The following is an 11,036-nucleotide window of genomic DNA, read 5'->3' on the forward strand; positions in this document are numbered from 1 at the left end:
GTTACATGTGCTTACAGTTCCTTTGAGGCATTTTGAACATATACACAATTTTGCCGTTTTTTATTGCAATAATACGGATAAATTAATTCCATCCATCCGATTCGTGGAACACCAACGAATATACATCAATCATATAAAGTGTTTGTGTTTTTCCAAAACAAGTTTGGATAACGACTGGATAATAACAATTTGTACAAGTAAGCAAATATTTGTTTTAATGATATCCGCGAATGTCTTATTAATTCAAGTTCAATTCTTTAATAGTGTTTGATCGACATAATCCATAATATAGATAGATAGATAGATTTATTTCGGCGATAGCATACAAACACACAATGCATTGAAACAACATGAACATAAAACAATATGAAGTAAAAACAATCATAATTGATAAATACATGCATAGAATTCACTATGGCATGCACACTAACGCCAAGGATTACACAAAAAAGAGCAATATCCCGTATTTCCATTGTGGTCCTTGATTGTTGGTGGCACGACATAGAGAGGCACTAGTAACAAATGAATACTAAATACTATGTTAATAATAATAAATACATGAAATATAATACTGAGATTCAGATCAATGAACACAAATGTATCAATTATGATCGCCATATCACAGATAAATTTGGATGGATTAAAAAATTAAAGGTTACTACAACAAACAAAAAATAAAAAGTCACATTAAGTATGAATGTATTATTTATCCGAAATGATAAGACATTGGGAAAGGAAAATGTAAACATTTAACAGCATAGCATAGCAACTTAAAATAGATTAAACGACTCTGTATAAAAGATGTTGTTTGATTGCAGATTTAAAACTGGACAATAATGTCTTCTGGGTTATAAAAGATGGTAGTTTATTCCACAATGTGCAACCCAAGTAACTGAAGGACTTCTTCCCATTTCATTTAACCTTTGGTGCAGAGAAAGCACCTTTATTACTTAATCTGGTATTATGGGAATGGACAGAATTCTGGGGAATAAACTGGTCTGACAAGTATTCTGGAGATAGACCATTTTTATCTTAAAAACATGGGAGAGCATTATTTGCTCGACACGTTTGTCAAATGGCAACCATTGCAAAGAAGTATAATGTTCCAGGCTAATATGAGTTCTAGAATCAAGATTGATCAAACGCAGAAAGCACTTCGACTGAATTCATTGTCATGGTATTTATCATGATTAATGTGTAAACAACATAAGATACATGTTTGAAATAAAAATGTTTATTAGCTACACTATATTTTTGCGTGTACTCAGATACACCGTATAAACCTTTATAGTTATATTGTTTATATCTAATGTAGTTTTAACACATGGTTTAGAATAAAACGCTTATACGCATTTATTTATTTATTAATTTCATTGTATTTATTTATTTATTCATTTATTATTTGCTTAACTTTAAGTTGCTCATATTTAGTTTAATTGTATTAATATAATTCTGAGTAATTTCAAGAGATCATAGTTTGAGTTTTATAAATATATAACGTTAAATTGTTTGCCCTGGTAACAATTTACTATGTTCAACGTTGGTCGTAGTAGGGAGGCGCATTGGTCGTTTATTATGGTATGGGAATTCTAGATTAAATGAAATCTTTTCATTTTACAGGCTTTGATATATATTGTAATCTGTGTTATTTATACGGATTTTTTCTAATCTTTATTTGTATTATATACAAATGTAATATATGTGTTAATATGCCGTTAAACACGTTGTATCTGTACAACAATTACTATACACTCCAATTCCCATTAAATTTCACTCCAAAGTTGGATCTTTGAATTGTTAAATATACATGTCGCGATTATGCTAAGATTGGAAGTGTCAGTCAATTGTCGGATACTTACCTTGTGCTGTTTTGTTGAACGCAATTTAAAAGCACCGCAATTATCGGTATTACGTACGCCTTTGCTTTGTTATTAAGTTCTTATGACTCTATATCTGAACCAACTGGATTGTAATAAATGTTATCTTTAAATCCGAAATATACCTTCAACTAGGGCGTTTTTTATAATATACAGGATAGTCCACTTCGTGATAATAACAAAACGTTGTTATACAATTGTAAAAATCCGCTTGTCAAATGTAATAATGTTGTTGACATGTAGATGTTAATATTTCAGAAATGGTTAATGGATTTAAAAACTAATTTAACACTCAAAGTGCACGTAAGAATTGAAATGGAAAATCGTGCACTAAACAACTCCAAGTGTCGTCGCTTTAATATTGTGCATACATATCGAGCAATTTATGTTCGAATACAACAACAAAAGTCAATTGAAGTTCACGTAAAGAAGGCCGAATTAACAACCACTGTTCTATCCTCATATCGCGTTTTTCAATGAGACTCGAGTATAAATCGGTTCAAACTTAATGGTTTGTAACAGTTATTTAAAATTGGGTATGCATCAGTTCGTCATTTATTTGAATGTCACAAAGAATAGTTTTTCTCATTATCTAGTTTCAACGGGTTTCTTTATATCACAGATACTTCATCTGTGGCGAGCATTTAATATTATCGTAAGTGTATTCTAAATGGATATATGGTCTTTCCTATGGTGACTATCACTGCATCTATTTTTATGCATTCGTAAAAATAAGGTACTGAAACTTCGACATCGGTTTTTTAGATATTTTCCATCAGTTAATATTTCTAATGTGTAACTTTAAAACTTCATCGCAAAAATACGAAATACTTTCAACAAAAATGCAACTGACATAAATACAGAAACTCTAAATAATTATTGTATCATCCATTTATTCTATAATAGAAAACTAATATATCAAGCACATAATATGTTGCGAATTTTTTTGAAATTCAACGACAGTTTAAACCTCAATAAAATACAGTCATCAATGTCGTATACAATATATATTTTACACGATTGATGTAATATTTTGAATTATACGCTATTAAAATATTGATATTTTCACGTTAAAAGAACTATAAATCATGAGATGGTGCTTCTTACATACAACTTACGGGTACTGTTTCATCAACAATTATATCTAACACCATTTTCATTTGTGTTTAATAAACAAACATATTAAATTGTCATTTGGTTAACGGGATCATTTAAATTCGTAGTCATTGTAAAATGATGTTATTAAACTAAACTGTGCTTAAGGTAAAAGGCGAAATAATAATAGTATTGGGCGCAAAGTGTATTTCCATTTCTAGATTAAACGTTTTGTTCGCGGTCCGCAAAAAGAACATCATTGGATACATGTATATAATGTCGTACGCATTCTATCACAATAACGTGTTAGTCGGTCTTTAATAAATGATGTTTATAATGGCACTTGAATGACAGTATTCTTTGTCAGATAATACACCCGCGTTAAAAGTTTGGGTCAGATTGCATATAAACCAATTCATTTGTCACATCTTTGCTTGAATTGACGCTATTCTGAGTGGTATAAATGTGTAATGCGTTACATTAATGAATTGTACGAACTGCAATAGGCCTTGGCAATACGTTTCTAATTTAATGCTATTCCGTTTAATAAAATTCATTTTCAAAATGATTTAATTATTGAATATACAAACATAGCTTTATGTTACTGTTAGCATACAACATGATACATGTAAGCTTTATTATGCTTTTGTATGTTTTACTTTCTTCAAAAAAATGAACGACACAATGTTCGAGGCTTAATTACATCAACCACATTTGCATAACATGTCTTCACTGAAACCAAACAATAAAAACTAAGTATCATACATATTTAATACAAATACAGTTATCAACGTTTAAACCTTTTATAACGCATCTGTTGAATTTGCTTAAAAAAACAATTATGTAACTTTAAAAAGTTTAAGATTGGTGGACGGAGGAGTACAATATATGTCTTATCTGACATGATTAATTTTGAAAACAAATCTGCGCAAATTTAATTGGATATTAGTGTTCTAGTTAATTAATTGCTTTTTCAAAATCAATGAATTCCTAAGATGAATCAATCTATACAAATGTGTTACAGTGTTCCTGGTATGTACCGAAATATAATGACGATGTTATTGAGAACTATAGTGCTAGTGTTGTTTATGGAAGTTAGTGTCGTGGTTGGCCAAGGAGGACATAATTACTACAACGACAGATATGCAGTTGACTATACAACAGGTTGGAAAATGTATTGGTTCGGCTGTAAAGCTGTCATAATTATCTTTAAAATAAATGATTATGTTCTATATTTGAAGACAATAAAATCTATAAGTTATGTGACCGTTTCAAGTAAGTGAATGTGTAATTTGTCAAGTTTAAATCGTCTTCTTCTTCAATTAATAATAGTTTTTCACTGAGTTTAACAAATCAAGCAAAATATCATCTCTTAATTTATGCTAACCGATGTATATGTCTTTTTCATGCGGGCTTCATTTTATTAGATGATTCAAAGAATGGCTTGTTTGATCAGAGCCTTGGATACACGCAAACACTGACTGGTAAAATAGTAAAAGGGTGTGTCTACAATGAAAACACTGGGGTGGTTACATCGTGCTCAGGAAACATTGTGTATGTATGAGTGCATAACACATGCTTAATATGTTGAAACGTATTGAAATAAAGTCAAGCACAGCTTAAAAACTGTCGCATTCTTTGTTTTCCTTAAACTTTTTCATATTACTTCTCGATTACGCTCTATTTCATAATCATGTTATGCTAAGAAACATACGAACCCCGCGTGCTAGTATAAATTATTGTTTACTTATAACGTAACAACATGAAACTGATAAAACTATTTTGAGGATTGTACTTGCATTCATAAAGGTAATATCAAATAAATCTTATTCATTACAGTGTTTTGGGCGAACTTGCCATGCTGAACATTACAGTGGGCACATTTTCCACCACCTACAACATCCATGTATGCCATTATTGTCCAAACGATAAATCTTAATATTAAATAGGTCGATGTAACATGTATTATAAAGGTCATACAATTGTTTTTATCTATTGAATATTGTAAAAAAAACTTTAAATTTATTTTACTAAAATTGGTTATTACTATTTTGTTGCGTAACCGGTTGTTTTACAGTGCATACATTATACAACATGATATCACGTTTTTAACACGTTTTTATATTTCAGTACAATTTACGGATGTGGAAACTTTAAACTTTTTGAAGACAAGACCTTTGACAATCTGACCAGTTTAGAAACACTGCAAGTATTTTTCATGAAACACACGTTGTATCAAGTCTAAACTTAATATTCTGCACGAATTTTAAACAGCGTATACGTTTGGTTTTTGCTACCAAATAATATATTTTATAACTAAAACATGCGATTGACATTTATTTAAATTGTTGTTCAATAAAATACGAGTCGCTTTGTGTATATGTGTTTTACATGAATGCTATTGCAGGCTGGTCCAGAAGACGGGTCTGGAACATCTTCCTGATTTATCAAAAACACGTGTTAAGACAGTGTAAGTAGACTTTTGCAAATAGTTGGTGTTGAAATGATTGTAAATTATATAGTGTATTCTATGTTCTTTTTTATGAAATATATATCCACAAAGTATGTTGTATTAATCTTAGCATATATAAATAATAAAACTCTTTGATAATGCATTCGAAGTAAAGGGCCAAATACCATTAATATTGTAGGAATTTAGCAGGTAATCAAATAAAGATAACAACGGACAACCACAGGGGATGGAAATTCCCGACGACCATAGAACGTCTGTGAGTATATCGTTGAACTTCGTACATAATAAATATTTCAATAACCAAAAGGATATCTTTGTAAACAGTGTTTTCGGTGCTTATTTTTTTAATACTTTTGTTAATCAGTAAAGTAAACAATGTTTCGGTCTTATTTTAAGTAGTATACTCGTATTATCCGCCCATTCTTAGATACCCTATATGTATTATTGTGTTTTTTTTTTAGTGTTTTTTTTTGTATTTTTATTACACATTATGCAGACGTAACAAGTGTGTCTATATGTCGTAAGACCAGTTAAGCACAAAATTGTGAGTTTTTTCAAAACCATTACGGTTACATAATTGCGTTTTCAACTATACAACCGTAATATATTTGGAATTTGTATGATTATCTTATTTCATTCGTGTGCTAGTATGAATAATAGACACTGTCATTCAATCTTTTTAATAATCTGCATTTAATCTTTATAGAATAATACTATCGCATATACTGACTATAAGTCGATAGTTATAAAATGTTTATTTTGTAATCCTGTCCAATTAAAAACAAAATTGACTTATCGGTGCATCATTTTTTTTACATATTTCAATGTGTATTATTGATTGATTTAACCTGCGTATATATGTACATCAACAAATTGAAATGATCTGTGCAGGACATTGGCAGCGAACAAACTTCACTGGTTACCTCCAAAAATTGTCTCTGGCCCTAATCTGCGAATTGCGTGAGTATTTAAGCATCCTTTTGTTATTAAAATAGTATATATAAACAAATATATATACATGTCCTGATAGTTTCTTTAGTTTCACTGTTTGCTATATCTTAATATTAGTTCACTCAAGAAACAGATAAGAAAGGTTTCTTAATTATAGAGAGTCGATAAACTATGATGCAAATCACTATATATCGGCTTTCATTTCAAACGTGTTCGCTGTATAACATAAATAAGATATTTATAATTGTGTTATATTTCGTTTAGAAAAGGAATTAAATAGCGTTAATAGCAATATATGATTGCTTAGAATATCCTATTATCTAAACGTATGTTTTATCAATGTATTATATATGTATTCTTATTAGGAGTTTCGGCCAAAACGAACTTTTGCAGATTCACCCGGACATATTCGGTGATATTTCAGGTTTAAAATACCTGTGAGTATTAAGACGTGATCAATTGCATTTTGTTTAGTGTTTCAAATACAGCTTTGAAGTATTGTTACATGTGCATGCATATATCAACGTTTGTATATTGCTATTATAGTTCATGAATTTTCTTCTTTGTTTTTCAGCGGCATGGACGGCAATAATATAACACGAATATCGAAGAATAGTCTTGCGCCGCTAGCCACAAACACATTAAATTTTATACACTTGTAAGTTACAGAGAGTTTTTGCCGCATTAACATGAATATCGCATTAATATGAATAGAGGTAAAACGTATTTCTGGGAAAGCACAAGTAATTATTTTCATTGGTGACATATTTCATTTAAATCAATAACACCTTTACGGGACCGTCAACCTCGATTGACGAAAAAGGAAAAGTTCTAAAATACAGTGTGTGTTTTTTACAAGTATTAGTTAATTTTGATTTAAATATCACAACTGGTATATTACATTACTTGAAAAAAGTTAATATTTTCAGTATATTCGGTAATAAAATTTCGCGATGTGAAATCGAAAGTTAATCGCGAAAATAGTTTACATAACGGTATATACACTATAAATAACGCAAGTAGATTGATCATTTTATATATAACATATATACAATTCACTAAGCATGCACAATTTGCATTCCTGGGTTTACCACGTGACGATGATGATCAATCTTCTTGCATTATTTATAGTTAACTGGCAGTTACCTGGTAGACATATCAAGTAAAATTAATTACCGAATATACTGAAAATATGAAAACTGTGAACCTTTTTTTCAAGTAATGTAATATACCAGTCGTGATATTTTAACCAGTATAAACTAATAATTGTAAAATATACGGTATTTTAGAACTTTCCTTTTTTCATCAATCGAGGTTGATGGTCTCTTTAATGTAAGCTCAATTGTAAAAGATACGTCGATCCTTTTCAGAAACCTGAGTAACAACCTTCTGTCCTTCATCCAGCCGGAATCGTTTAGCAATCTTCCTGCTCTGAAGATTTTGTAAGTTTGTTTGTATTTTTTATTGTTTGTTTGCAACGGCATTCAAGCGTTTGACATACATTAAGTGCTATACATGTTAATCGATAAGAATTTATTTAATTGTGTTATATAGAAGCTTCAATAAACCCTTTTTTATTTTTGTGTTTTTGCATGTATTTATTCCAAGTTTGTTGTTCATGTAATATTCCGAACGTATGCACGCATGACTATATGGTGCATATGTATTAACACAAGTACACAAGTGAGACTAAGTTCAACAAATATTTCGTGTGCATGTTCAGCGTCTTGTCTAAAGGGTTTTGTTAAAGGGTTCTGACGATCATTCTTTCGCATCTGGCTTTTGTCTTTATAATTGTAGACATTAAACGTATGGTAGTAAAACAACATTATGTAATAGTATTAGACTTACAACAAACCATCTTTGTTATGAACAACAACGACTGTACATTATTATCGAAATGATCTAAACCGTGTTAACACGTGCATAAAAGCAAATGTTCGAGCAATAAATCCCATGTATTATAATGTAATGCATGATTTATGCAATATAACCCGTATGTAATAATTTTCATTCTCAGAGAAATGCACAAAAACAACATGCAAACAATAACTTGGAATGTATTCTCTGACATGCCAAAGCTTGTGCATCTGTGAGTATAATATTAACTACAGTATAAAACGTATTCCATCTGTATGCTACATGAAGGAAAAACATCATTTATTTACTAACTGTTTCGTTTTATGTTAAATAGCATTTAAAAGCTTTATAACAACGATCGTAAACATCATAAACTTAATATTAATTTAGCAGACTTATTGCTGCAGCTTACATGGTCAAACAAAATGAAATAAATGTACTCATAATGAAAGAGAATACAACTTAATATTGTAGAGACCTTCATGCGAACGACATCGTTGAGCTCGATAGCAACTCGTTTGTGAATCTACCATCATTAATTGAGCTCCGACTTCACTCGCAGAAACAAGGCCTTGCAAAAATCGCGTATAACTCCTTCATAAATATCAACAGTAGTCTAAAAGAACTGTGAGTAATTTTAAAAGGGTACATGGAATTAGGCAAACAAACGTTTAATACATTGTCGGCTGTTGTTTTTTCAACAAGTGCCACACTGCATTGAGCTTTTCTTATTAGCCATAATGTTTTTATTTCTTGTTTAACCCATTTATGCATAGCGTCTATAAAAAAAAGGCCTTGGCAAACAGCGTAGACCTAGCTGAGACGTCGCATGATGCGGCGTCTCATCTGGGTCTGCGCTGTTTGCTTAATGGAATTTCTGTGAGAAATATTTTAAATATAGAAATAAATATACTAGACATCCCTAATTTTGGAAATAAATTGATCCAAATTTAGAAGGATGAGAGAGTCCACTAAGCATAAATGGTTTAAAGAATAATTGTTCTGTTGAACACTACAAACAATTGAAAAGAATGTAGTATCAGCTACACATGAGACACATGGTCGCACACATTACTTTTCACAGGTTTGTGAGCAGCAACAAGCTCACCACGTACCCCCATCAGGTCCTCGAGGAGGCTTACTACCCTAATCTTACGACAATGTAAGTTATATTTAACTACTTCACTGAATAACCGTTATTCCTTAATTTATAACAATACATTGATATTTTTCCCTTTTGAATATAAACTAACTTTGCAATTAAAGAGTAAGTAAGTTCCAGTACAAATTTATGATATTATGAAATAGTTTACATTAGATTACATATCAAAAGCAACATATTAATCCATTTATGTATCAGGCACGCAGACAACAATTTAATACAGAATATGACCGAGTTTGGAACGGAGGCATTCCCGGACAACCAGTTCTTCCTGCATGCGCAGAGGCGTGCCAAGTTCGTTCCATTCTCTGCAACACCTAGTGTGAGGATAATGTATGTATATTTTAAACCTATTTAATTGGTCGATGACTTTTTCCAACAAACTGAATTTTATTGGAATGACATTAATCAACGTATAGTTTACATCGGTGGGCTAAAGAGGCTATTTGAACAATTTCAGGTACTTACATGGGAATTTAATTACGACGATTAAAAAACAAGATTTGTGCAAACTAAACATTCTCATGTATCTGTTTCTGAACGGTAACAACATCCGAGAGTCACTTATGGATGAGGACTGCTTTGCTTGTCTCAAAACCTTGTCTTACTTGTAAGTATACAAACGCAAGATTTTTCTATGTGTTTTACTTTTGCATGCGATATAGTAATTCAAATTTTGCTATTGATGTTAATTTCACGAATATGTCGGTCAAGAGTTTGTAAACGGCTTTCAAATCGTGAAACTCTGTTATGTAACCAGCTTTAAATACTTAAATAATAGTGTTTTTCATCAAACATTATATACAATGATACATATGTTTATCTGTGTTTTGGCTCTCCAGTAGTATTGAATAAGAAACGATTATTAGTTAACACATTACTAAAATTGTAGGCAGCTAGACGAAAATCTCATACAATATGTTCCAAAAGCATTGAAGTCATCAACAGTTGTCCCTGCGTTGACGGAGCTTCACTTGAGCAGCAACAAGCTAACATTCTTGTCCAGCCAATCCTTCGCTAACGTGTCAACTCTCCTAAATCTGTACGTTTGATTTAAGTCACATTGAGTTTTTACCTAAATATTCCCTAACGATTCTACTTTATATGACACCTGATCACGTCATAGGGCGGTAGCATTTATTAATGTCGTTGCTTTTAAACATAAACGTAATATGCGTTATGACAAACGATCGCCTTGATTATATGGCTGATATACTACCATAGTACAACATACACGGTTATCCAATCATATGTTTGAATCTAAGTAATTTAAAGGGAATAAATTATCCTGAGATCATGATCCTAAAGTGCAAATTATGATAAGGTTTGTATATTTCTGCAGAAAGTATAACACTTGTATAATATTTCAGGATACTGGACAATAATAATATTCTAGCCGTCGAGGACGGAGCCTTTCCAACGCAAATTCAATCAATGTATGCATAACCTAAATATCGGGTTTCTCTTGCCTATTGTTAATATTTAAATATTGATAATGATGACACTTAACATACATCACGGTGCTTCTGAATAAATTACTTTCTTTTACCTTTAAGTCAAGTAATAATTGACTGATAGTTGGCATTGATTTATCATTAAGAGTTGATCTTTCGTTAAG

The sequence above is a fragment of the Dreissena polymorpha genome, chromosome 2 (assembly GCF_020536995.1).
Source record: "Dreissena polymorpha isolate Duluth1 chromosome 2, UMN_Dpol_1.0, whole genome shotgun sequence".
Classification (NCBI taxonomy): domain Eukaryota; kingdom Metazoa; phylum Mollusca; class Bivalvia; order Myida; family Dreissenidae; genus Dreissena; species Dreissena polymorpha.